The 27872-nt window shown below is 46.4% G+C and overlaps 2 non-coding genes across 2 annotated transcripts; both read left to right on the top strand.

The window, feature by feature from the left end:
• The first annotated feature begins 9950 nt into the window (after positions 1-9950).
• trnav-cac (transfer RNA valine (anticodon CAC)) lies at positions 9951-10023 on the top strand. Its single transcript has one exon. It is a non-coding gene; the product is annotated as a tRNA-Val (tRNA).
• A 16635-nt stretch (positions 10024-26658) lies between these two features.
• Positions 26659-26731, top strand: trnav-cac (transfer RNA valine (anticodon CAC)). Its single transcript has one exon. It is a non-coding gene; the product is annotated as a tRNA-Val (tRNA).
• The last annotated feature ends 1141 nt before the right edge of the window (positions 26732-27872 follow it).

Genomic DNA, 27872 nt, shown 5'->3' on the forward strand with positions numbered 1-27872 from the left:
GTGTTCACTTCCACATCCTCACAGTGGGGCCACAGAGGCTCCTACCGTCTCCCTGCGATCAGCGAACTCGCCCAGTTTACAAAATTAAACCCCGAACACGTGCCCGGCAAAGGGCAGGAGAAGCCAGATAGTCTGTAAGCTCGGTCTATCGCAGAAAGTATTGGTATTCATGGTGCTTACAGCAATTATTAATCGTCTCACAGACCTCAATTATTTTTATGCGATGAATTGATCGACAATTGAAACCAGGTTCGTGCACCGGATCTTAACCCCTCGACCACCAGGGAACAGTTATGATACATGTAGATATATTTATATATATTTATATATGAACCTGAATATCAACGGCTAGCTAGCGAGACCTCATGGTGCAACGGTAGTGCGTCTAACTTTGAGTGAGAGAAATTGTTCCACAGTGATACCCATTTCATCTTTTGTTCCCTTTCAAACGCTAGAAACTGAGACATGGGGAATAAATAGGGAAATAAAAGCACAGGGTTAAAGACAAGAGGAAGAGAGAAGGGGAAAGATACTGTCCCCACCCAGAACTAATGCAGAAACCCCTCTGCTGCGCTCGGGGTGGCCACCCACAGCCTGGATGCACTAACGGGAGAACACCATCGGCAGGTCGGGGCCATAAAAGGAACGGCGAGCGGCCCTGGGAGCAGCTTGGAGGTCCCGGGAGACTACTCCAGGGAGCAGCGCGAGCCGGTGCAGGAGGGCGGCGGCAGCGAAGAGTGATGTCATCAAGGTCCAGGTCGGTGATTGGAGCGTGGGCAGGTACAGCAGGAGCGGTGAGATCGGGGCGAAGGAGCGGTGAGAGACTGTGGTGGGATGTGATCAGGGCCCAGGGGAGGCATGAGTTCGGGGCCAGGAGCCCAGGGTTAGCACGGGCCAGCCCACACTGCGATATGTGTGTGCACTAGATCTGTGCAGCAGAGCTGGTCGCCTGTCGACCTGCTTAACCCTTGCCATTGGACCAAGACCTCGCTCTGTCAAGCCCGTGTGATGGCTGGGGTGCAACGGCCATCACAACTAAAAAAAATCCACGCACAGATATCTTCCACGCTTCGGGTTGTAGTTCGGGCCCTTCATTGAAACACCTGTGAACTCATCCTTTTTCGGCGTGGAAGCAAGTCATCCTCGTTTCAAAGGACCGACTATGATGATACATTCTTCCCATCAAAGTTCTATTTGTGCTACTTTGTTGTGGCAACTCTTGATTGCAGTCACCAAGATATCCCTTGAGATATCGGGTAAAACTCATGCTTTTCCTTTGGCAATGCTTTTAATAATCTGAGAAGATTTGACTGGAGGTTTATTAACAGATAGCACTTCGTAAGGCCTTTATCTCCATATTTTCTAAGCAGTTGGCTCGTTGGTCTAGTTGTATGATTCTCACTTTGGGGTTGTTACTTGAAATTTGCGAGAGATCCCGGGAGAGCCCTTTTTTTGCCGTGAATTTTGAATTTGCATCGAACTTTTGCAAAGAAGCACTTGCATTTCTGCAGCGTCTGTCAGGAGCTCATAACACCCCAAAGCGCTTTACAGCTGTTGAGTTACCTTTGAAATGTTGTCACGTGAGTAAAGATGTGCCCAAATCACCCCACACGAACCTCAACTCTTTGTGAAGGAGTTCATAGAATCACAGAAGTTTACAGCACGGAAGGAGGCCAATTCGGCCCATCCTGTCCACGCCGGCCAACAAGAGGCTTTCCAGCCTAATCCCACTTTCCAGATCGAGGTCCATAACCCTGCAGGTTACAGCACTTCAGGTCACATCCAAGCACTTGTTAAATGTGGTGAGTGTTTCTGCCTCTACCACCCTTTCAGGCAGTGAGTTCCAGATCCCCACAACACTCTGCGTGCAGAAATAAATAGGTGCAGGCGAAGGCCATTCGGCCCTTCGAGCCGCACCACCACGGAGAATGAAACAGTTAATTCAGAGACCATGGTCCAGAACTTAAAGAAGGGTAACTTTGAAGGTATGAGGCATGAATTGGCTAAGATAGATTGGCGAATGATACTTAAGGGGTTGACAGTGGATGGGCAATGGCAGACATTTACAGACCGCATGGATGAACTGCAACAATTGTACATCCCTGTCTGGTGTAAAAATAAAAAAGGGAAGGTTGCTCAACCGTGGCTATCAACGGAAATCAGGGATAGTGTTAAAGCCAAGGAAGTGGCATACAAATTGGCCAGAAATAGCAGCGAACCCGGGGACTGGGAGACATTTGGAACTTAGCAAAGGAGGACAAAGGGTTTGATTAGGGCAGGGAAAATAGAGTACGAGAGGAAGCTTGCAGGGAACATTAAAATGGACTGCAAAAGCTTCTATTGATATGTAAAGAAAAAAAGGTTAGTAAAGACAAACGTAGGTCCCCTGCAGTCAGAATCAGGGGAAGTCATAACTGGGAACAAAGAAATGGCAGACCAATTGAACAAGTACTTTGGTTCGGTATTCACTAAGGAGGACACAAACAATCTTCCGGATATAAAAGGGGTCAGAGGTTCTAGTAAGAAGGAGGAACTGAGGGAAATCCTTGTTAGTCGGGAAATTGTGTTGGGGAAACTGATGGGATTGAAGGCCGATATATCCCCAGGCCTGATGGTCTGCATCCCAGAGTACTTAAGGAGGTGGCTTTGGAAATAGCGGATGCATTGACAGTCATTTTCCAACACTCCATAGATTCTGGATCAGTTCCTATGGAGTGGAGGATAGCCAATGTAACCCCACTTTTTAAAAAAGCAGGGAGAGAGAAAGCAGGGAATTATAGACCGGTCAGCCTGACATCAGTAGTGGTGAAATTGATGGAATCAATTATTAAGGATGTCATAGCAGCGCATTTGGAAAGAGGTGACATGATAGGTCCAAGTCAGCATGGATTTGTGAAAGGGAAATCATGCTTGACAAATCTTCTGGAATTTGTTGAGGATGTTTCCAATAGAGTGGACAAGGGAGAACCAGTTGATGTGGTGTATTTGGACTTTCAGAAGGCTTTCGACAAGGTCCCACACAAGAGATTAGTGTGCAAAGTTAATGCACATGGGATTGGGGGTAGTGTGCTGACGTGGATAGAAAATTAGTTGGCAGACAGGGAGCAAAGAGTAGGAGTAAATGGGTACTTTTCAGAATGGCAGGCAGTGACTAGTGGGGTACCGCAAGGGCCCTAGCTGTTTACATTGTACATTAATGATTTAGACGAGGGGACTAAATGTAGTGTCTCCAAATTTGCAGATGACACGAAGTTGGGTGGCAGTGTGAGCTGCGAAGAGGATGCTATGAGGCTGCAGAGTGACTTGGATAGGTTAGGTGAGTGGGCAAATGCATGGCAGATGAAGTATAATGTGGATAAAGGTGAGGTTATCCACTTCGGTTGAAAAACAGAGAGACAGACTATTATCTGAATGGTGATAGATTAGGAAAAGGGGAGGTGCAACGAGACCTGGGTGTCATGGTACATCAGTCATTGAAGGTTGGCATGCAGGTACAGCAGGCGGTTAAGAAAGCAAAAGGCATGTTGGCCATCATAGCGAGGGGATTTGAGTATAGGGGCAGGGAGGTGTTACTACAGTTGTACAGGGCCTTGTTGAGGCCACACCTGGAGTATTGTGTACAGTTTTGGTCTCCTAACTTGAGGAAGGACGTTCTTGCTATTGAGGGAGTGCAGCGAAGGTTCACCAGACTGATTCCCGGGATGGCGGGACTGATATATCAAGAAAGACTGGATTCACTGGAGTTTCGACAAATGAGAGGGGATCTCATAGAAACGTTTAAAATTCTGGCGGGTTTAGACAGGTTAGATGCAGGAAGAATGTTCCCAATTTTGGGGAAGTCCAGAACCAGGGGTCACAGTCTTAGGATAAGGGGTAAGCCATTTAGGACCGTGATGAGGAGAAACTTCTTCACCCAGAGAGTGGTGAACCTGTGGAATTCTCTACCACAGGAAGTTGTTGAGGCCAATTCACTAAATATATTCAAAAAGGAGTTAGACGTAGCCCTTACTACTCGGGGGATCAAGGGGTATGGCGAGAAAGCAGGAATGGGGTACTGAAGTTGCATGTTCAACCATAAACTCATTGAATGGTGGTGCAGGCTCGAAGGGCCGAATGGCCTACTCCTGCACCTATTTTCTATGTTTTTACATTCCAATAAGATCATGGCTGATCATTCACCTCAGTACCCCTTTCCTATTTCTCTTCATACCCCTTGAGCCCTTTAGCCATAAAGGCCACAGCTAATTCCCTCTGGAATATATCAAATGAACTGGCATCAACAACTCTCTGCGGCAGAGAATTCCACAGGTTAACAACTCTCTGAGTGAAGAAGTTTCTCCTTATCTCGGTCCTAAATGGCTTACCCCTTATCCCTTAGACTCTGACCCCTGGTTCTGGACTTCCCCAACATCGGGCACATTCTTCCTCCCTCTAACCTGTCCAGCCCCGTCAGAATTTTATATGTTTCTTTGAGATCCCCTCTCATTCTTCTAAACTCCAGTGAATACACACCCAGTCAATCCAGTCTCTCCTCATATGTCAGTCCTGCCATCCAGGGAATCAGTCTAGTGAACCTTCGCTGCACTCTCTCAGTCGCAAGAACATCCTTCCTCAGATTAGGAGACCAAAACTGAACACAATATTCCAGGTGAGGCCTCACCAAGGCCCTGTACAACTGCAGTAAGACCTTCCTGCTCCAATACTCAAATCCCCCAGCTATGAAGGCCTACATGCCATTTGCCTTCTTCACCGCCTGCTGTACCTGCATGCCAACTTTCAATGATTGATGTACCATGACACCCAGGTCACGTTGCATCTTCCCTTTTCCTAATCTGTCACCATTCAGATAATAATCTGCCTTCACGTTTTTGCCACCAAAGTGGATAACATCACATTTATCCACATTATAGTGCATCTGCCATGTATTTGCCCACTCACCTAACCTTTCCAAGTCACTCTTCAGCCTCTTAGCATCCTCCTCACAGCTCACACCGTCACGCAGCTTAGAGTCACCTGCAAACTTGGAGATATAACACTCAATTTCTTCATCGAAATCATTGATGTATATTGTAAATAGCTGAGGTCCCAGCACTGAGCCCTGCAGCACCCCACTAGTCACTTCCTGTCATTCTGAGAAGGACCCATTTATCCCGACTCTCTGCTACCTGTCTGCCAACCAGTTCTCTATCCATGTCAATACATTACCCCCAATACCATGTGCTTTAATTTTGCACACTAATCTCTTGTGTGGGACCTTGTCAAAGGCCTTTTGAAAGTCCAAATACATTACATCCACTGGTTTTCCCTTGTCCACTCTCCTTGTTCCATCCTCAAAAAATTCTAGAAGATTTGTCAAGTATGATTTCCCTTTCCTAAATCCATGCTCACTTGGACCGATTTTGTTACTGCTTTCCAAATGCTTTGCTATTTCATCCATAATAATTGATTCCAGCATTTTCCCCACTACTGATGTCAGGCTAACTGGTCGATAATTACCCGTTTTCTCTCTTCCTTCTTTTTAAAAAAGTGGTGTTATATTAGCTACCCTCCAGTCCATAGGAACTGATCCAGAGTCGATAGACTGTTAGAAAATGATCACCAATGCATCCACTATTTCGAGGGTTACTTCCTTAACTACTCTGGGATGCAGACTATCTGGCCCTGGGATTTATCAGCCTTCAATCCCAACAATTTCCCGAACACAATTTCCTGACTAATAAAGATTTCGTTCAGTTCCTCCTTCTCGCTGGACCCTCGGTCCCTGAGTACATTAGGAAGGTTATTTGTGTCTTCCTTCGTGAAGACAGAACCAAAGTATCTGTTTAACTGGTCCGCCATTTCTTTGTTCTCCATTATAAATTCACCTGATTCTGACTGCAAGTGACCTACGTTTGTCTTCACTAATCTTTTTCTCTTCACATATCTATAGAAGCTTTCGCAGTCAGTTTTTATGTTCCCAGCAAGCTTCCTCTCACACTCTATTTTCCCACTCCTTATTAAACCCTTTGTCCTTCTCTACTGAATTCTAAATTTCTTCCAGTCCTCAGGTTTGCTGCTTTTTCTGGCAAATTTATAGGCCTCTTCCTTGCATTTAACACTATCCCTAATTTCCCTTATTAGCCACGGTTGAGTCACCTTCCCCGTTTTATTTTTTCTCCCGACAGGGATGTACAATTGTTGAAGTTCATCTATGTGATCTTTAAATGTTTGCCATTGTCTATCCAGCGTCAACCTTTTAAGTCTCATTTGCCAGTCTATTCTAGCCAATTCACATCTCATGCAATCGAAGTTACCTTTCCTTAAGTTCAGGTCCCTCGTCTCTGAATTAAATGTTTCAATCTCCATCTTAATAAAGAATTCTACCATATTATGGTCACTCTTCTCCAAGGGGCCTCGCACAACAAGATTGCTAATTAGTCCTTTATCATTGCACATCACCGAGTCGAGGATAGCCAGCCCTCAAGTTGGTTCCTCGACATATTGGTCTAGAAAACCATCCCTAATACACTCCAGGAAATCCTCCTCCACCGAATTTCTACCAGTTTGGTTAGCCCAATCTATATGTAGATTAAAGTCGCCCATGATAACTGCTGTATATTTATTGCACGCAGCCATAATTTCTTGTTTGATACTGTCCCCAAACTCACTACTACTGTTTGGTGGTCTGTGCACAACTCCCACTCGTATTTTCTGCCCTTTGGTATTCTGCAGCTCTATCCATACAGAGTCCACACCATCCAAGCTAATGTCCTTCCTTAATATTGCGTTAATTTCCTCTTTAACCAGCATCGTTCCCCGACCTCCTTTTCCTTTCTGTCTATCCTTCTTGAATGTTGAATACCTCAGGATGTTGAGTTCCCAGCCTTGGTCACCCTGGAGCCATGTCTCTGGAATCCCAATTATAACATATTCGTGAATTGCTGCCTCTGAGTGAATTCATCCACCTTATTACGAATAATCCTCGCATTGAGGCACAGAGACTTCAGGCTTGTCTTTTTAATACACTTTGTCCCTTTAGAATTTTGCTGTAATGTGGCCCTTTTTGATTTTTGCCTTGTGTTTCTCTACCCTCCACTTTTACTTTTCTTCTTTCTATCTTTTGCTCTGCCCCCATTTTACTTCTTTCTATCTCCCTGCATAGGTTCCCATCCCCCTGCCATATTAGTTTAACCCCTCCCCAACAGCACTAGCAAACATTCCCCTAGACATTGGTTCCGGTCCTGACCAGGTGCAGACCGTCCGATTTGTACTGGTCCCACCTCCCCCAGAACCGGTTCCAATGTCCCAGGAATTTGAATCCCACCCTCCTGCACTACTCATCAAACCATATATTCATCTGAGCTATCCTGCATTTCCTATTCTGACTAGCTCGTGGCACTGGTAGCAATTCTGAGATTACTACCTTTTAATTTAATTCCTAGCTCCCTAAACTCAGCTTGTAGGACCTCATCCCGTTTTTCCCTATATCATTGGTACCATATACACCACGACAGCTGGCTATTCACCCTCCCCCTCCAGAATGCGCTGCAGCCACTCCGAGACATTCTTGACCTTTGCACCAGGGAGGCAACATACCATTCTGGAGTCTCGATTGCAGCCGCAGAAACATCTATCTATTCCCCTTACAATAGAATCCCCTTTCACTATAGCTCTCCCACTCTTTTTCCTGCCCTCCTGTGCAGCAGAGCCACCCCTGGTGCCATGGACTTGGCTGCTGCTGCCTTCCCCTGATGAGTCATCTTCCCCAACAGTACCCAAGGTGGTGTATCTGTTTTGCAGGGGGATGACCGCAGGGGACTCCTGCACTGTCTTCCTTCCACTGCTCTTCCTGATGTTTACCCATTCCCTCTCTGCCTGAGTAACCTTTACCTACGGTATGATCAACTCACTAACTGTGCTATTCACGACATCCTCAGCATTGCGGATGCTCCAGAGTGAATCCGTGCGCAGCTCCAGTGCCGCAATGTGGCCTGTCAGGAGCTGCAGATGGATACACTTGCTGCACATGTAGTCATCAGGGACACTGGAAGCGTCCCTGACTTCCCACATAGCACAGGAGGAGCATGACATGTGTCCGAGCTCTCCTGCTATGACTTAACCATTAGATTGACTTAATTTGGCAACAATTCCAAAGTTTCCTTGCTGCTAAGAACAAGAAGAAATCAAAGAAACAGAAAACTACTCACCACTCAACCAGCCAATCACTTACCCGCTTGACTGTGACGTCACCCTTTGATAACTTTTGACTTCTTTCTTACTTTTGACCCTGCACCAGCTGTAGCTCGCTGCTCGCTGCTCCTCCAGCCGCTGCTCCTCCGACTGCCGCCGATCCCCGGACTCCCGCTGGGCCTTTATAGGCCGCTGCTCACACCTCCTCCGGTCACTGCTCCTCCGACTTTTGGAAAACAATAATTCAGTCAGGCAGAGTCTGCATGGATTTATGAAAGGGAAGTCATGTTTGACAAATTTGCTGGAATTCTTTGAGGGTGTAATGAACAGGGTGGATAAAGGGGAACCAGTGGATGTGGTGTATTTGGACTTCCAGAAGGCATTTTGACAAGGTACCACATAAAAGATTACTGCACAAGATAAAAGTTCCCAGGGTTGGGGGTAATATAGTAGCATGAATAGAGGATTGGCTAACTAACAGAAAACAAAAAGTCGGGATAAATGGTTAATTCTCTGGTTGGCAATCAGTAACTAGTGGGGTGCTGCAGGGATCAGTGCTGGGACCCCAACTGTTCACAATCTTTATTAACGACTTGGATGAAGGGACCGAGTGTAATGTAGCCAAGTTTGCTGATGATACAAAGATGGGAGGAAAAGCAATGTGTGAGGAGGACACAAAAAATCTGCAAAAAGACATAGCCAGGTTAAGTGAGTGGCGAAAAATTTGGCAGATCGTGTATAATGTTGGAAAGTGCAAGGTTATGCATTTTGGCAGAAAAAATCAAAGAACAAGTTATTAGTTAAAAGGAGAAAAATTGCACAGTGCTGCAGTACAGCGGGATCTGGGGGTACTTGTGCATGAAACACAAAAGGTTAGTATGCAGGTACAGCAAGTGATCAGGAAGGCCAATGGAATCTTGGCCTTTATTGCAAAGGGGATGGAGTATAAAACAAAGAAGTCTTGCTGCAGTTATACAGGGTATTGGTGAGGCCAGACCTGGAACACTGCGTGCAGTTTTGGTTTCCATATTTAAGAAAGGATATAGATGCTTTGGAGGCAGTTCAGAGAAGGTTCACTAGGTTGATTCCGGAGATGAGGGGGCTAACTTATGAGAAAAGGTTGAGTCGGTTGTGCCTCTACTTATTGGAATTCAGAAGATTGAGAGGTGATCTTATGGAAACGTGTAAGATTATGAGGGGGCTTGACAAGGTGGATGCAGAGAGGATGTTTCTGCATACTAACCTTTTGTGTTTCATGTACAATGACCCCCAGGCCCCTCTGCACCGCAGCATTTCGTAATCTCTCCCCATTTAAATCATTATTTGCTTTTTTATTATTGCTACCACAGTGGATAACCTCACATTTCCCACATTATACTCCATCTGACAAATTTCTGCCCACCCACTGAGCCTATCAATATCGCTTTGCAGATTGTTTGTGTCCTCCTCACAACTTGCTTTCCCACCTATCTTTGTATCATCAGCAAACTTGGCGACATTACAAACATGCAGAGCACAGAACAAATTATTGACGTAGTGACTTTCCCTCAGTTAGTATTTCTTTCATTGTGCAAAAGAAAATTATCAAATCATTAATTATGTTATCCCATGAAAGCAAAATAAAAGTTTAACGAAAATAATTGGCACATTTGAAAGGAACATTTATGTTTTGTGCCGTTTCGGTCAGAGAAATGTTTGTGAAAGGAATTTTTTCAGAAAAAGGGATTCAGCATTTCAGCTTGTCGCTGAACACTTCTCTCTGGGCACTGCACTAGGCAGCAGTTTCCGTAGTGTAGCGGTTATCACGTTTGCCTCACACGCGAAAAGTCCCCGGTTCAAGCCCGGCCGGTAACATTATTATTGAAACAAAAACTGGTTTTAAATGTTCATTGCTCATGTGACAATGGCCTCCTTCTGTGTTGCAAACTTCTCTGATTCCATGAAGAACATTTAAAACCAGTCTCCTAAAATACAGACTGTGTAAAATCAGAAAGGGAATAAAACTTCCTCAATGATTAAAGTTTCACAAATTATTAAAATGAAGTTGTTGAAGTTTCGACTGACCCTCAGTGATCATGTTAGCATTTCTTTCATTCTGCTCAACAATGCTATCGGTTAATACCAGCAGATCTAAGCCGCATTTCAAACCCGGAAACAACTCATTCATTATTCACCCTTCCCAGTTCCAGTGCACAGAGGGTTATTTATACTCCATCCAGAAACTCAAATCCAACTTCTGACATTCCTTATTTCTAATTACTAACTCATTTATTTTGATACCACTCTGAAGTGCTTTGGGTCATCTATGTAAATTAGTTAAATTACTTCACTTTATTTAAAAACGGTGGGAGCAAAATTTCTTCCCTAACTGGGAATCGAACCCGGGAAGCTGAAGGGATCAGAATGGTTTTGTGAAGCATTTAAAGATGCTCTCTAAATATCTCACACTGCTAATTTAAAAACACGGTTACGATTTGTTTCAGTGTGAAAGAAGGGGATTGCAATGACAACAAAAACACCAGGCAGTGACTGCATTAAGACCAATTCAAACTTTTCACAAAGTTGATATTACGAAGTAACAGCTGAGCGAAAGTTGGCACTGACCAATGGGTAAAAACATCTCATTATAACCGATGAGCTCACAAATATCAGGAGCAGTGCAGTCTGGTCAATGTCAAACCCCTCCTTCCTTATTCAACAGAGACATGAATGGCAGACAGACGCCACAAAGTTTAATTAAAGACCGAAGTACAAGTCACATTTAATTTCCAAATTCTTTCACCATAAAATTCCTTCACTTTATTTCAAATCTTACTGCATTGATTCTGAAAATGAGCACCATGTGATTTTACCTTCAATACTGATTCTATTATCTGTGCACGGTAGGAATTACCGCTCCAGTTTTGAGCCCAATTTGACAAAAGTTGCCCCAGATTCCTGGTGTCGTCAGCAATTAATATTTTGAACCAGACTCCTAAAATAGTGTTTTTTTATATGAGTTCACAGGATCAAGGTGTCACTGGCAAGGCCAGAATTTATTGCCCAACCTTAATTGCCCTTGAGAAGCTGGTGGTTGTTATGTATCTGTAAAGCATGCACTCCCATGTTCCGCCACCAGGGAGCTCATCCCTTGAAGTCCCAAGGGATCCCAGCATCCCTTTGGAGCACTGTATATAAGCCGGCCCCCAAGGCCTGTTCCTCACTCTGGAGTGTCTTATTAAAGACTGAGGTCACTGTTACTTTAACCTCCCTGTGTGCAGCCTCATCTGTTTTAGGAACACAATAACTGGCGACGAGAATACGAATCCAATGCAAGGATGCAGCAAACTGTGGGCATCCTGGAGAAGTTCTCGGAGGGTGAGGACTGGGAAGCCAATGTCGAACGGCTAGACCAGTACTTTGTAGCCAACGAGCTGGATGGAGAAGGAAGCGCTGCAAAAAGGAGAGCGGCCCTCCTCACAGTCTGTGGGGCACCGACCTACAGCCTCATGAAGAATCTTCTGGCTCCGGTGAAATCCACAGATAAGTCATATGAGGAGCTGTGTACCGTGGTTCGGGAGCATCTTAACCTGAGGGAGAGCGTGCTGATGGAGAGGTATCGGTTCTCCACGTGCCAGCGATCTGACGGTCAGGAAGTGGCGAGCTACGTCGCCGAGCTAATGCAACTTGCAGGACAATGTGAGTTTGATGGCTGCCCGAAGCAAATGCTCAGAGACTTTTTTGTACTGGGCATTGGCCAAGAGACCATCCTACGAAAAATTTTGACTGTAGAGACACCGACCCTCAATAAGGCCATTGCGACAGTACAGGCGTTTATGTCCACCAGTGATAGCACCCAACAAATCTCTCAGCACACAAGTGCTAGCAATGTTCATAAATTAAATGGGACTGTGTTTGCGAGCAGAAATGTACAGGGCAGAACCCACGAGTTTGTAACTGCCAGCAGGCCTCAGGTGATCCAGATGACTCAGAGTCCCCAACAAAGAATAAATGCAAGGCAATTCACAGCTTGTTGGCTTCCATTCAGCCTATTCATGACGCTTCAAAGGGTATGTTTGCAAGTGCTGTGGAACAATGGAACACCTCCAATGAGCTTGCAAACGAGCTGCAAGCTCTGCAAAACCTGCTAACCACCACGTGGCGGAGGAAGATCGGTCCATGGTGGATCAAAGCAATTTAGAGCCTTCGAGAGAGGAGGCAGATGCTGAAGTACACGTGGTGCACACATTTTTGACGAAATGTCCACCTATTATGCTGCACGTAAAATTGAATTGCTTAGCCGTAACCATGGAACTGGACACTGGCGCCAGCCAATCCATCATGAGTAAAAAGATGTTTGAGAGACTGTGATACAACAAGGCATTCAGTTCAGCCCTGAGCCCCATCCACACGAAACTGAGAACATACACCAAAGAGCTTATCACTGTCCTGGGCAGCGCCATGGTCAAGGTCACCTACGAGGGCATGGTGCATGTACTGCCACTCTGGATTGTCCCGGGCGATGACCTCACAGTGCTTGGAAGGAGCTGGCTGGGCAAAATCCGCTGGAACTGGGATGACATCTGAGCGCTATCACATGTCGATGAGGCCTCATGTCTCCAGGTTCTTAAAAAATTTCCTTCCCTTTTTGAGCCAGGATTTGGAAACTTTTCCGGGGCGAAGTTGCGGATCCACTTGGTCCCAGAGGCACGACCCATTCACCACAAGGCGCGAGCAGTACCTCACATGATGAGGAAGAGAGTGGAAATCGAGCTGGACAGGCTGCAACTCGAGGGCATCATCTCCCCAGTGGAATTCAGCGAGTGGGCCAGCCCAATTGTTCCAGTATTCAAAAGTGATGGCACAGTCAGGATTTGCGGCGATTATAAAGTAACTATTAATCGTTTCTCGCTACAGGACCAATACCCGCTACCTAAGGCAGACGACCTAATTGCGATGCTGGCAGGAGGCAAGACGTTCACCAAGCTCGACCTGACTTTGGTTTACATGACGCAGGAGCTGGAGGAGTCTTCGAAGAGCCTCACCTGCATCAACACGCACAAGGTACTGTTCATCTACAACAGATGCCCGTTTGGAATTCGGTCGGCTGCAGCGATCTTCCAGAGAAACATGGAGAGCCTACTCAAGTCCGTACCACGCACAGTGGTCTTTCAGGACAACATATTGGTCATGGGTCGGAACACCGCTGAGCACCTACAAAACCTGGAGGAGGTCCTCCAGCGACTGGATCGCGAAGGGCTGTGGCTGAAGAGGTTGAAATGTGTCTTCATGGCAACAGAAGCGGAGTATTTGGGGAGAAAGTTCGCAGCAGATGGCATTCGCCCCACAGACGCCAAGGCAGAGGCTATCAGGAACGCGTCCAGGCCACAGAACGTCATGGAGCTGCGGCCGTTTCTGGGCCTCCTCAACTATTTTGGTAACTTCCTACCAGGGTTAAGCACCCTTTTAGAGCCCCTACATGTGTTATTGCGCAAAGGTGAGAACTGGGTATGGGGAAAAAGACAATTGCTTTTGAGAAAGCCAGAAACATTTTATGCTCCAACAAGCTGCTTGTATTGTATAACCCATGTCAAAGACTTGTGCAAGCAAGTGAAGCGTCGTTATACGGATTCGGGTATGTATTACAACAAGCTAATGTTGCGGGGAAGTTGCAACCTGTCGCCTATTATTCCAGGAGCTTGTCTAAGGCCGAGAGGGCCTACAGTTTGATTGAGAAAGAGGCATTAGTGTGTGTGTTGGTGGTAAAGAAAATGCATCCGCATCTGTTTGGCCTCAAATTTGAGCTGGAAACCGATCACAAGCCCCTCACATCCCTGTTCACTGAAAACAAGGGGATAAATACTAATGCCTCAGCCCGCATACAAAGGTGGGCACTCGTGCTATCAGCCTCTAACTATACCATCCGCCACAGGCCAGGCACCAAGAACTGTGCGAATGCTGTCAGTCGGCTACTATTGCCCACCACAGGGGTGGAAATGGTGCAGCCTGCAAACTTGTTGATGTTGGCGTAGCCCGCAGACGTGTTGATGGTCATGGAAGCGTTTGGAAATTATAAATCACCTGTCACAACCCGCCAAGATTCTCTGCTGTCCGTAATAAAAAACTGTGTACCGCATGGGAGCAGGGCCAGCATCCCCGTTGAAATGCAAGAGCTAATCAAGCCGTTCCAGCGGCGAAAGGACGAGCTGTCCATTCAGGCAGATTGCCTGTTGTTGGGTAACCGCGTAGTGCCTCCAAAAAAGGGCAGGGAGACATTCATCTCGGATCTCCACAGCACACACCCGGGTATAGTATTGATGAAAGCGATAGCCAGATCCCACGTGTGGTGGCCCGGTATCGACTCTGACTTCGAGTCCTGTGTATGGCAATGCAGCATATGTGCTCAGTTGAACAACGCGCCCAGAGAGGCACCACTAAGTTTGTGGTCCTGGCCCTCGAGACCATGGTCGAGGATCCATGTCGACTATGCGGGCCCGTTTCTCGGTAAAATGTTCCTGGTGGTGGTGGATGCTTTTTCAAAATGGATTAAATGTGAAACAATGTTGGGAAGCACCGCCACCGCCACCATTGAAAGCCTGAGGGCCATGTTTGCCACCCACGGACTGCCTGACCTACTGGTCATTGACAACGGTCCATGTTTCACCAGTGTCGAATTTAAATAATTCATGACCCGCAACGGGATCAAACATGTCACCTCGGCCCCGTTTAAACCAGCCTCCAATACGCAGGCAGAGTGGGCAGTATAAACCATCAAACAGAGCCTTAAACGAGTCACAGAAGGCTCACTCCAAACCCGCCTGTCGCGAGTACTGCTCAGCTACCGCACGAGACCCCACTCGTTCACAGGGGTGCCCCCGGCTGAGCTACTCATGAAAAGGACACTTAAAACCAGACTCTCGCTGGTTCACCCCAACCTGCATGATCAGGTAGAGAGCAGGTGGCAGCAGCAAAATGTAAACGATGGTCGCGCCACTGTGTCACGGGAAATTGATCTGAATGACCCTGTGTATTTGCTAATCTATGGACATGGTTCCAAGTGGATCGCAGGCACGGTGATAGCGAAAGAAGGGAATAGGGTGTTTGTCATCAAACTGGACAATGGACAAATTTGCAGAAAGCACCTGGAACAAACGAGGCTGCGGTTCACAGACTGCCCTGAACAACCCAGAGCAGACACCACCTTTTTCGAGCCCACAACACACACCCAAAGGATCAACGACACCATGCCGGACCAGGAAATCGAACCCATCACGCCCAACAGCCCAGCAAGGCCAGGCTCACCCAGCAGCCCTGCAGGGCTAACAACACGCCAGCCCAGCGAGGGCACAGCCAACACACTAGAACAGACATTTGTACCGAGGCGGTCCACCAGGGAAAGAAAGGCTCCCGACCGCCTCACCTTGTAAATACTTTTCACTTTGACTTTGCGGAGGGAGTGATGTTGTGTATCTGTAAAGCATGCACTCCCATGTTCCGCCACCAGGGAGCTCATCCCCTGAAGTCCCAAGGGATCCCAGCATCCCTTGGGAGCACTATATATAAGCCGGCCCCTGAGGCCTGTTCCTCATACTGGAATGTCTTATTAAAGACTGAGGTCACTGTTACTTTAATCTCTCTGTGTGCAGCCTCATCTGTGTGAGGAACACAATAGTGGTGAGCATCATCTTGAACCGCTGCAGTCCGTGTGGTGAAGGTGCTCCCACAGAGCTGTTCGGGAGGGAGTTCTCGGCTTTTAACCCAGTGACGATGAAGGAACGACCGATATATTTCCAAGTCGGATGGTGTGTGACTAAATCTAACAATGGCTGGTGTCACAGGCACCAAACATTTTAAAGCAATGTCCTAAAATGTTGTGTGTAAAATGGGAAGGGATAATAATTCATGACTTGCAAAGCCTGTTTAAAATGGGACTGTATAAAATTAATGTGAATATTTTTCTGCCTCACAGGGTTTTGGAAGCAGATTTAATATTAACTTTCCAAAGGGAAATATCGTTGAAAAAGAAACATTTGCAGGGTGCTGGGGAATGGGACTAATTGGAAATTTCTTTCACAGAGCCAGCACAGGTAACAACATAAGAAATCGGAGCAGTAGTAGGCCATACGGCCCCTCAAGCCTGCTCCGCCATTCAATAAGATCATGACTGATCGTTGATCTCAACTCCACTTTCCCGCTCGATCTCCTGATCCCTTGATTCCCCGAGACTCCAAAAATCTATCTAACGCAGCCTTGAATATATTCAGAGACTCAGCATCCACAGGCCTGTGGGGCAGAGAATTCCACAGATTCATAACCCTCTGAGTAAAGAAATTCCTCCTCATCTCTGTCTTAAATGGCCAATCCCTTAACCTGAGACTGTGCCCCCGGGTTCGAGACACTCCAGCCCGGGGGAAACAACCTCTCAGCATCTACCCTGTCAATCCCCTTCAGAATATTGTGTGTTTCAATGAGATCACCTCTCATTCTTCTAAACTCCGGAGAGTATCGGCCCATTCTGCACAATCTCTCAACTTAAGACAGTCCTCTCATCCCAGGAATCAATCTGGTGAATCTCTGTTGTACCACCTCCCAGGCAAATATTTCCTTCCTTAAATAAGGAGACCAAAACTGTGCGCAGTACTCCAGGTGTGGTCTCACCAGGGCCCTGTACAATTGTAGCAAGACTTCCTTACTCTTGTACTGTGGGCTATATATTAGGTACTATGGGGCGAGTGCCCTGTTTTTTTGCTGATTCGACGGTTGTATAAAAAGTTATTAAAATTTGACAGTTGCTCGGGAAACATATTTGTATTTCCTTCAGTGTACTCCTTACTCTTCAAGGACTAGATTTTCCCCAAGCAGTTTTGTCGGCGCACTGACCTCAAGCGCACTGACTTTGCGCGCTGGAAACGGCTCGGGGAAAAACTCGCCCCATCCTGGCCGCTGTGTACAGTCCCCGGAGTCCTGGCGTGGTGTCGATGGTGAAGTGGGGGGCGGAGCCAAATGCCTGCGCCGAAAACACTGCCGGCACCTTCGCACATGGGCAGTAGGGAGAGAAAACTTGGCACTCTGCTATTTTTAAACAGTGTCAAACCCGATGAAAAGCACAGCAGCTTCTCAGCTTCTCCGGTCGCTCGGAGGGCTCTCCCCCCGTCCCTCCCCGATAAAACGCACAGCTCCAGCAGCTGCAACTTCTCCGGTCCACAAGTTCACACTTCTCCGGTGTGTCTTCCCTCCCCTATCCCAGGGATACAGGGACCGAGTGTAATGGAGCCAAGTTTGCTGATGGTACAAAGATGGGTGGGAAAGTAAATTGTGATACAGCAAAGTAAATCTCAATTGCGGAAGAACAATATGGAAAAGTACAGTGATCCCAACGTGATATAAACACGCAGCCTTCTGATCTGGAGTCAGACACACTACCGTTGCACCACGAGGTCTACAGAGCAGAGTGCCCATGTTTGTATACATGAAGGTTCCTGAAACACAGTTTCATTTACCCTGCATTGGTGCAATGAAAGGGCTTTAAAATCCCCGGCCACTCCCACCGTGGGTCAGACAGCATCAGAAGCAGTGCCCACCTGTCACTCACCCTCTCACGCCCGCTTTCATCACCTGCTGCCCGCGGACTGCAGAAAATCCAGTTCATCATCATCATAGGCAGTCCCTCAAAGCGAGGATGACTTGCTTCCACGCCAAAAAAGGATGAGTTCACAGGTGTTTCAATGATGGACCTAATATTCCAGGTCCCGAACTGCATGTTGAAGGGTGGAAGATACCTGTGCGTGGATTTTTTTAACGTGTGGTGGCCGTTGCACACCAGCCATCACATGGGCTGACAGAGCGAGGTCTTGGTCCAGTGGCAAGTGTTATCCAAGACGACTGGAGACCAGCTCTGCTGCATGGACCCAGTGCCCACACATATCACAGTGTGGGCTGGGCCCGTGCTGACCCTGGGCCCCTGGCCCTGAACTCACGCCGCCCCTGGGCCCCGATCACATCCCTCCACAGTCTCTCACTGCTCCTGCTGTACCTGCCCATGCTCCAATCACCGACCTGGACTTTGATGACATCACACTTCGCTGCCGTCGCCCTCCTGCACCAGCTCGCGCTGTACCTTGCCGTGGTACACCACCACGCTGCTCCCAGGCCGCCGCTCACCGCTCCTTTTATGGCCCCGACCTGCCGCTGGTGTTCTCACGCAGGTCGGGGCCTCCACGCTGCTCCCAGCAAATCCAGTTACACCCCGTGTCACCGCACAATTCTCAGCTGTGATTGTAAGCTGACTATATTTAAAGCTATCGCAGAGGCTGCAAGCAGTGTTCCCTGGTAGTCTAGTGGTTAGGATTTGGTGCTCTCACTGCCGTGGTCTGGGTTTGATTCCATGTCAGGGAAAGCATTTTTACAGAGCAAGTTGACAAAAATAATTCAAATCTGCGAAATACTGAATAATTGTTTCAATCATCATTAATCCACCCACATGTGTTGCACACTGAAGGAAATACAAATATGTTTGCTGAGCGACTGTCAAATTTAATACCTTTTCATACAACTGGAGAATCAGAGGAAAAACAGGATATTCGGCCCATAGTACCTAATATATAGCCCACAGTACAAGAGTAAGGAAATCTTGCTACAATTGTACAGGGCCCTGGTGAGACCACACCTGGAGTACTGCACACAGTTTTGGTCCACTTATCTGAGGAAGGATATATTTGCCTTGGAGGTGGTACAACAGAGGTTCACCAGATTGATTCCTGGGATGAGAGGACTGTCCTATGGTGAGAGATTGTGTAGAATATGCCGATACTCTCTGGAGTTTAGAAGAATGAGAGGTGATCACATTGACGGACAATATTCTGAAAGGGATTGACAGGGTAAATGTTACGAAGCCTGGCTAGCCCAGTCGGTAGAGCATGAGACTCTTACTTGCAGGGTGGTGGGATCGAGCCCCAACATTGGGTGATTACTTTTCCTGAAACTTTTATGTTGCTTTCAGAGGAAAACATCATTAATGAACCCATGATCTTCTTTTGCACAATGAAAAGATTGCGAACTGAGGGACAGTTGATAATTTAATCAAATAATGAAAGCAGCGCCTGAGATAACTCGGCCGTCCTTACTGTTCGATGCTGAAGTTGCAAGTTATTACTCTGGAACGTTTCAGACCGGGCGCTTGTTCAGCGTTGCTGGAAGGCCCAGTGACCGGGATACTCTCTCCCCCGGGGTTTTCCTGAGCCTGTGCTCGGTGCACGGGGCGCTTTTGCCCGGGTCTGAGGTAGCTTGCATCCCAGGGATGGACAATAACCCTCTGAGCTCTGGAACTGGGGAAAAGCGAATAATTAATAAGTTGTTTGCGGGTTTCAAATGCAACTTAGATCTGCTGGTATAAACTGATCGTGCTGTTTCACAGAATGAAATAAATGCGAATAGAGATTGCTGAAACCCTCTCTCTGCAAAAAGTTCCTTTCACAAACATTTCTCTGACCTGAACTGCACCAAACAACAATGTTCTCCTTTCAAAGTCATTAAACTCCCCAATTTCCGCCTCTGCAATTTTACGGACAAGGACTGAAAGCGCTTTGCGATCAGAAAATTGCAGGAAACCCCTGTGGTTAATGACAGGGCTTTTGATGGTTGATTTCCACACACCTTGTGTTATGTATTTAACCATTGGCAACCTGTATCACACCACCACCAGAGGGCCTACCTGTTGGAGTCCCAAGGGATCCCATGAGGTACCTGCACTCTGGAGTCTTACTACAGGAGCTAAGGTCACACTTACTCATTGTTCACAATACTAAGTTTCATCCTTTATTATCAGTGTATCAATTGGCGACGAGACAATGAACAACCACGCAAAAATGCAAGGAACAGTTGGTATCCTGGAGAAGTTCTCAGAAGTGGACAATTGCGAAGCCTTCGTGGAGAGACTCGACCAATACTTCGTGGCCAATGAGCTGGAAGGGGACGAGAACGCTGCCAAATGAAGGGCGATCCTCCTTACCGTCTGTGGGGCAGCAACCTATGGCCTCATGAAGAATCTTCTAGCTCTGGTGACACCAACAACTAAATCCTATGAAGAAACGTGTACGCTGGTCTGCGAGCATCTAAATCCTAAAGAAAGCGTTCTGATGGCGAGGTATCGGTTCTACACGTGCCAACGGTCAGAAGGCCAGGAAGTGGCGAGCTATGTCGTTGAATTAAGGCGCATCGCAGGACATTGCAAATTTGACGGATTCCAAAACGAATGCTGAGAGACTTTTTGTGCTTGGCATTGGCCATGAGGTAATCCTTCGCAAACTGTTGACTGTTGAAACTCAGAATCTGAGCAAAGCCATAACGATAGGTCAGACAATTTCCACCAGTTCCTTTAAACCCAATAACATAATTTATTTCTGGTGGACTGAATGGAGGAACATGATCCATGTAAAAAATTGTGATTACATGAAATTAATGTTCCTAAAAGTATTGGAGTGGGAACTCACTGGATAACAGCACAGCTGGCAATGTTTGCGGAATATATTCGTGCAGCCAAAACGCACAATGACAACCTGGAACTGTGAGGCACCGAATCGTCGGGGAAAAAACAGTTAAAGGCTTCGCCCCTGGGTGGGATCAAACCACCAACTTTTTGGTTAATAGCCAAACGCACCAACCGATTGCGCCACAGAGACTAAATTAAATGTACATTGCAAGACTTCCCAAACCAGGGTGTCAGTCAGTTAAAGCTTCAGATTGCTCCGACCGGTATGGAACTTGTCCACTCTCAGTTGTAGTTTTCCCAAATAAATGGAGGGACATTCATTGTGGATGTGTGGAAGCAGTCTGGTCCCGCACACTGCAGACACTTCCATGTCACCGCCAACCAGCTCTCCCACAACCGGTGTGATCTACCTTCCAGCCTTCCGGTGCCTTGTCTGTGACAAAGTATTCCGATTGGCCCAAAGCCGGTCTTATGTTTTAATTCCTTTTCATCTCCTGACTGCGGATATTCCTGTGATTAAACCCAAACAAAATGCTTACAGGGACAGTTGGATTCATCATATCTTCGCTTGGTGAAATTTCAAAGATTGAAAGTGATGCACATCAACCCCAAACCTCGTCACCTACTCGCTAACCACGACACGCTGCTCCTGTGAGATGGAAGCCCAGTTGCTGTTTCAAGCTTGAATGCAGGTACAAGCAGAACTCATTCAAAGAAAGTCCAATTCCCTGAGGCACCTGATTATTTGCACCAAACTCCTTCGCAAAGAGTTGAGGTTCGTGTGGGGTGATTTGGGCACATCTTTCCCCACACGACAACACTTCAAACATAACTCAACGGCTGTAAAGCGCTTTGGGGCGACATGAGTTCCTGAAAGGCACTGCAGAAATGCAAGTCCTTCTTTGCAAAAGTTCGATGTAATTGCAAAATTCGCGGCAGAATAATGGGCTTGGCCGCGATCTCTCGCAAATTTCAATTAACAAGCCAGAAACGAGAATCATACCCCTTGACCAACGAGCTAACTTTTTGACAAACCTGGAGATAAGGTGTAACTTTTATAAAAGCATTTTTTGTGTGTAGCTAATCTTGGCAGAAGGAACACATGGGATCGAATCAGTGACTTTGCTTTTTCGACCTGTCTTCTGAAGCGCCGCACGGTCCCACTCCGACAGTCAATGAGCTGTTGGGACGTTAGTGTATCCAGGCTGCAGGTGGCCACCCCGAGCGCAGCAGAGGGGTTTCTGCATTAGTTCTGGGTGGGGACAGTATTTCCCCTTCTCTCTTCCTCTTGTCTCTATCCCTCTGCTTTGTTTTCTGTATTTATTCCCCCGGCCTCATTTTATTTTTTTATAAGGGAACAAAAGATGAAGTGTGCGACACTCTGGAACAATTTCTCTCACTCAAATGTATCTATTTAGTGAAGTGAAATAAAGAGCAATTAAAGAATAAGGGAGAAGCCACTGTCGCCCTTTTGACAGGAGAATAAACTCGCCCATGGCTGTTCATCCACAGCAAGTTTAAACATAATCTTCCTGCACGGGATCCTTTCGCGTGGAAAGCAAACGTGATAACGGCTCCACTGCGGAAACCGCTCTGACCAGAAGTACAGCAGAGGGCAGCTGACCAGTGAATACCTTCTGTGCTGATCGGGAATGTGTTGGCTCACCTTAAACAACTTCTGTCCCTCACTGACAACTGTCAATCCTTCTCCTCCACTGCCCTTTACACAAACATGTCACTGATCCCCACCCACCACCCCACATCCCCATCGTGTTATCTTCCATGTTAGCACAGTGGGGCCGCGGAGACACCTACTCTCTCCCCGCGGTTAGTGAACTCAGTCAGTCTGTAAAATTAAACGGGAACAAGTGTCCCGCAAAGTACAGGAGAAGGAAGGGAGTCTGTAACCTGGGTTTAATTGTTTGTCAAAGGCTACCCGTCCTGTTGTGTATTTCCAGCAGTTTCCTACTTTCACAGGTGGAGATACCGGGGCTGGACCATGCTCCTAAAATACAATGAGGTTGGGATAAACGTTCCTCACGTACTCAGGGCAAAATAAATGATTGAAGTTCTACAATGGATTAAATAATGATGTTTAAATCAATGAATCTTTTTTTCCACATGAGATGCATGTAACTCTTTCTTATAAGGTTTTAATTTTGATGGAAGTGCAATTTCCCTGGCCGGAAATCGACCCAGGGCCACGGTGGTGAGAGCGCCGAATCCTAATCACTGGACCACCAGGGAATGCTGCATTGCTGCATCGCTGCATCGTAATGCTTGGTGTCATTATTGTCCTTTTCAATCCACTTGTTTCACACCCAAACACATTGTAACCATGATCTGAATTTAACGCCACATGGTTCTTTGAAATCACCTTTAAATGATTGGGTACAACCACTCCTTATACCACCGAAAAACAGCTTTGATTCCAGGTCAGTAACTTTTGTAACACTGTTTTTAAATTCAAACCTTATAAAATTGACGACATGCAGCTAATGTGAAAAAATAAGAATTATTTTAATCACCATTAATTAACCGATAGCATTTTTCAGAATAAAAGAAATAATAACATAGTTACTAAGGGACAGTGGTATCTTCAATCATTCATTTTCTCTTTACATGTGATGAACTTTTATCCCGATCTCATTTACACGCTGTATTTTATGAGAATGGTTGAAGGTTGTAAGTGTTTATGACTCAGTTGTAAAACCATTGATTGTGTGTGTGCCTATTCTTGATAGGAGGAGCACTTGAGACCGAAGTTCCAGTTCTATATCTGGATCAATAGAATCAATTTCCACCAGTTTCTTGAAACCCAATAACTTCATTTATTTCTCGTGGACTGGATGGAGGAACATGATCCATGTAAAAAATTGTCATCGTTTTACATGAACTTAAAACTCAGAAATGTATTGGAGTGGGAACTCACTGGATAACAGCACAGCTGTCAATGTTTGCGGAATATATTCATGCAGCCAAAACGCACAATGACAACCTGGAACCTTGGGGAAAAAAAGTTAAAGGCTTTATCCCTGGGTGAGCTTCAACCACCAACTTTTCAATTAACAGCCAAACGCACGAACCCATTGCGCCACAGAGACTGAAACATACATTTGTTGCAAGACATCCAAAACCAGGGTGTCAGTCAGTTAAAGCTTCAGATTGCTCCGACCGGGATGGAACTTGTCCACTCTCAGTTGTACTTTTCCCAAATAAAGGGTGGGATATTCATTGTGTATGTGTGGAAGCAGTCTGGTCCCGCACACTGCAGACACTTCCATGTCACCACCAACCAGCTCTCCCGCAACCGGTGTGATCTACCTTCCAGCCTTCCGGTGCCTTGTCTGTGACGAAGTATTCTGATTGTCCTGAAGCCGGTATTAGGTATTAATTCCTTTTCAGCTCCTGACTGCGGATATTACTGTGATTAAACGTAAACAAAATGCTTACAGAGATCTTCAGAGAGACGAACAAATCACATTGCATTTTTCGAGGAGGTAACCAGGAGGGTTGATAAGGGCAGTGGTATGATGTAATGTATATGCACTTTAGCAAAGCTTTTGATAAGGTCGCACTTGGCAGACTGGTTACGAATGTAAAAGCCCATGGGATTCAAGGGCAAAGTGCAAGTTGGGTCCAAAATTTGTTCAGAGGCAGGAATCAAAGCATAATGGCTGATGGGTGTTTTTGTGAACCAGTGGGGTTCCGCAGGGCTCAGTGCTGGGTCCCTTGCTTTTTGTGGTACACATCAATGACTTGGACTTAAATGTTGAGGGTATGAGTAAGAAGTTTGCAGATGACACTAAAACAGGCTGAGTGGTTGATAATGAAGAAGAAAGTGGCGGACTACAGGAAGATATCAATGGACGTCTCAAGGCGCTTTGCAGCCAATGAAGTACTTTTTGAAGTGCGGTCACTCTTGTAGTGTGGGAGACACAGCCGCCAATTTGCACACGGCAGGCTCCTATAGGCAGCAGTGTGATGATGACCAGATCATCTGTCTCTGTGATGTTGATTGAGGGATAAATATTGACCAGGACACGAATCCTGGCCACATTGATCCTCCCACCACTTCACACTGTTCTCCGAGGGACCAGCGCGATGATACTAAAACAACAAGCGAAGTTGGTAAGCTATCCATGCAGTCCATCGGAATCCAGCCACACCACCTTATACCACGGGTAACATCTCTCCATGGATTCTGGAATCTGGATCAACAAACCATAATCCCATCTGAGAGGTGCTTCAAGCTTTATTACATATATGTTAAAATTTTTAAGGTATTTAAACAAATACCGACGTTTTTGAGATGGGCGTCTGGGTGACGTCATTAAAACCCTGGTCATCATTTTGGAGCATGAGCAGGAACATCGGCAGGGCCCAGGGACAGAGGAGTGGGAAGGTCGGGGCGGATGAGCGGCGAGTGTTTGTGGCGAGATGCGGTGAATCTTTATGGTGGAGGAGCGGCGACAGATCGTGGAGGAGGTGCGACAGATGAGGGGACGGGGCCCAGAAGAGCCGAGGGCCCAGGGGCAGCACGGGCCCAGCCCACACTGCGATATGTGTGCGCTAGGTCCGTGCAGCAGAGCTGGTCTCCTGTCGTCTTGGTTAACCCTTGCCACTGGACCAAGACCCAGATCTGTCAAGCCCGTGTGGTGGCTGATGTGCAACGGTCACCCCACGTTAAAAAAATCCACACAAAGGCATCTTCCACCCCCTCAATTGGATTCAGGACTGGAACATCGGGTCCTTCATCGAAACACCTGTGAACTCATGGAAGCAAATCGTCCTCGATCGAGGGACCGCCTATGATGATGATGATCAATGTACTGGTCAGATGGGCAGAACTTTGGCAAATGGAATTCAATCCGGATAAGTGTGAGGTAATGCATTTGGGGAGGTTTAACAAGGGAAGGGAATACACATTAAATGGTACGACACTGAAAAGTGTAGAGGAATAAAGGGACTTTGGAGTGCAGGTCTGCAGATCCCTGAAGGTAGCAGGCCAGGTAGTTAATGTGGTTAAGAAGGCATATGGAATACTTGCCTTTATTAGTCAAGGCATGGAATACAAGAGCAAGGAGGTTATGCTTGAACTGTATAAAACACTGGCTACACCACAGCTGGAGAACTGCGTGCAGTTCTGGTCACCACATTACAGGAAAGATGTGATTTCACTGGAAAGGGTGCAGAGGAGATTTCCTAGAATGTTGTCTGGACTGGAGAATTTTGGCTATGAGGATAGTTTGGAGATGCTGAATCTGTTTTCTTTGCAACAGAGGCATCTGAGCGGAGACCGGATTGAGGTGTATAAAATTGAGGGGCCTGGATAGAATGGATAGGAAGGTCCTGTTTCCCTTGGCAGAGGGGTCAACAACCAAGGGGCATAGAATTAAAGTAATTGGGGGAGGTTTAGAGGAGATATGAGGGGACATTTCATCACCCAGAGGGTGGTGGGGGTCTGGAACTCAATGCCTGAAAGGGTGGTAGAGGGAGGGACCCTCACCACATTTAAAAGATACGTGGATGTGCACTTAAAGTGCCACAGCCGACAGAGCTCTGGACCGAGAGCTGGAAAGTGGGATTAGGCTGGATAGCTCTTGGTCAGCCGGCGGGGACACGATGGGCTGAAATGGCCTCACTCTGTGCTGAAACTTTCTGATTCTATGATTCTATTAATATAGATATATATATATAAAATATATACCATTATCGTAATTTTTCCTTGGTGGTCGAGTGGTTAAGATCCCGAGCACCAACCCTCTTTCTGACCAGCTGAGATTTCCAGCAATTCTGTTTTTATTTGTGATTTATGGATTGAGTCGGCACAACTAGAGCTTTCTGATCCAGAAGATTCGGGGGTTGCGTTAATTTGGGAGTTTAACGACTTTGAAAGGAACATTTTTGACTTGTGCAGCTTCGGTCAGAGAAATGTTTGTGAAATGATTTTTTCACAGAACGGGATTCAGAATTACACCTTCTGGCTTAACACTTCTCTCTGGGCTGGAAATTAAGCAGCAATTTCTGTAGTGTAGTGGTTATCACGTTTGTCTCACACACAAAAGGTCCCGAGTTCGAGCCTGGGTGGAAACATCATTTTAGAATATATTTGCTGTGAATTAAATTGAACAAAAGTACCCCCGTTCCTTGTCTTATGAGAATGAACATTTTAAAGCCATCTTCTAAAATGCAGAGTGTGTTATGTCAGATAGGGTGTAAAATGTAATCGATGATTAAAGCTCCTGAAAGTCTTACAGTTCAGTTATTGAAGTATCAATTGTCCCTCAGTAACCATTCTGCTAAACAATCCGGGCGGGAACATAAACTTGCTGTGGATGAACAATCGGAGGTGAGTTTAGTTTCCTGGCAAATGCTGCCTGACCTGCTGAGATTTCCAGCATTTGCTGTTTTTATTTGCTATTTATTCTCCTGGCAAAGGACATTTGCTCTTTATTTCACTTCAATAAATGGATAACTTTCAGTGAGAGAAAACAAATCCACCGGGAACCTTTCGTGTGTGAGGCCAACGTGATATCCGTTACACTGCAGCCCATCAAAGGGCGAGAAACCACTGAATATAAAGGATGAGCTCACAAATATCAGGGGCAGTGCAGTCTGGTCAACGTCAAACCCTCCTTTCTTATTCAGCAGAGGCATGAACGGGAGACAGACGCCACAAAATTTAATTAAAGACAAAAATACAAGTAACACTTCCAAATCTTTTCACTGTAAAATTCTTGCACTTTATTTGAAATCTTACTGCGTTGAATCTGAAAATGAGCACACTGGGATTTTATCTTCACTACTGATTCTATTTTCTTTGCAATGTAGGAATAACATCCTTGCGATCCCTGACTCGGGCGATGACATAGTCGAGCAGGTGCCAGTGTTTGGAGTGAGATTGTTGCCACAATGACTTGTATTTGTCACACTGGCGGAATAAGTTGTTGGTGATGACAAGTTCATGTTCTAGACATTTTGTCAGGAGTAGGGTACCGCTGGAGTTGGCTTTCCCTACCCACTCTCTGCAAATCACGCCTCCCCAGAGGGCTGTGTCCTTGCCGACCCTGGCATTGAAGTCACCGAGAAGGATCAGTTTGTCACCCACGAGGAAAAGAGTGTTTGAAGACCAGTCCCTCAAAACTGCCACCAAGCTCATGGTCTACAGGGCTGTAGTAATACCCGCCCTCCTGTATGGCTCAGAGACATGAACCATGTACAGTAGGCACCTCAA

This window comes from Pristiophorus japonicus, unplaced genomic scaffold (genome assembly GCF_044704955.1).
Source record: "Pristiophorus japonicus isolate sPriJap1 unplaced genomic scaffold, sPriJap1.hap1 HAP1_SCAFFOLD_296, whole genome shotgun sequence".
NCBI lineage: Eukaryota > Metazoa > Chordata > Chondrichthyes > Pristiophoridae > Pristiophorus > Pristiophorus japonicus.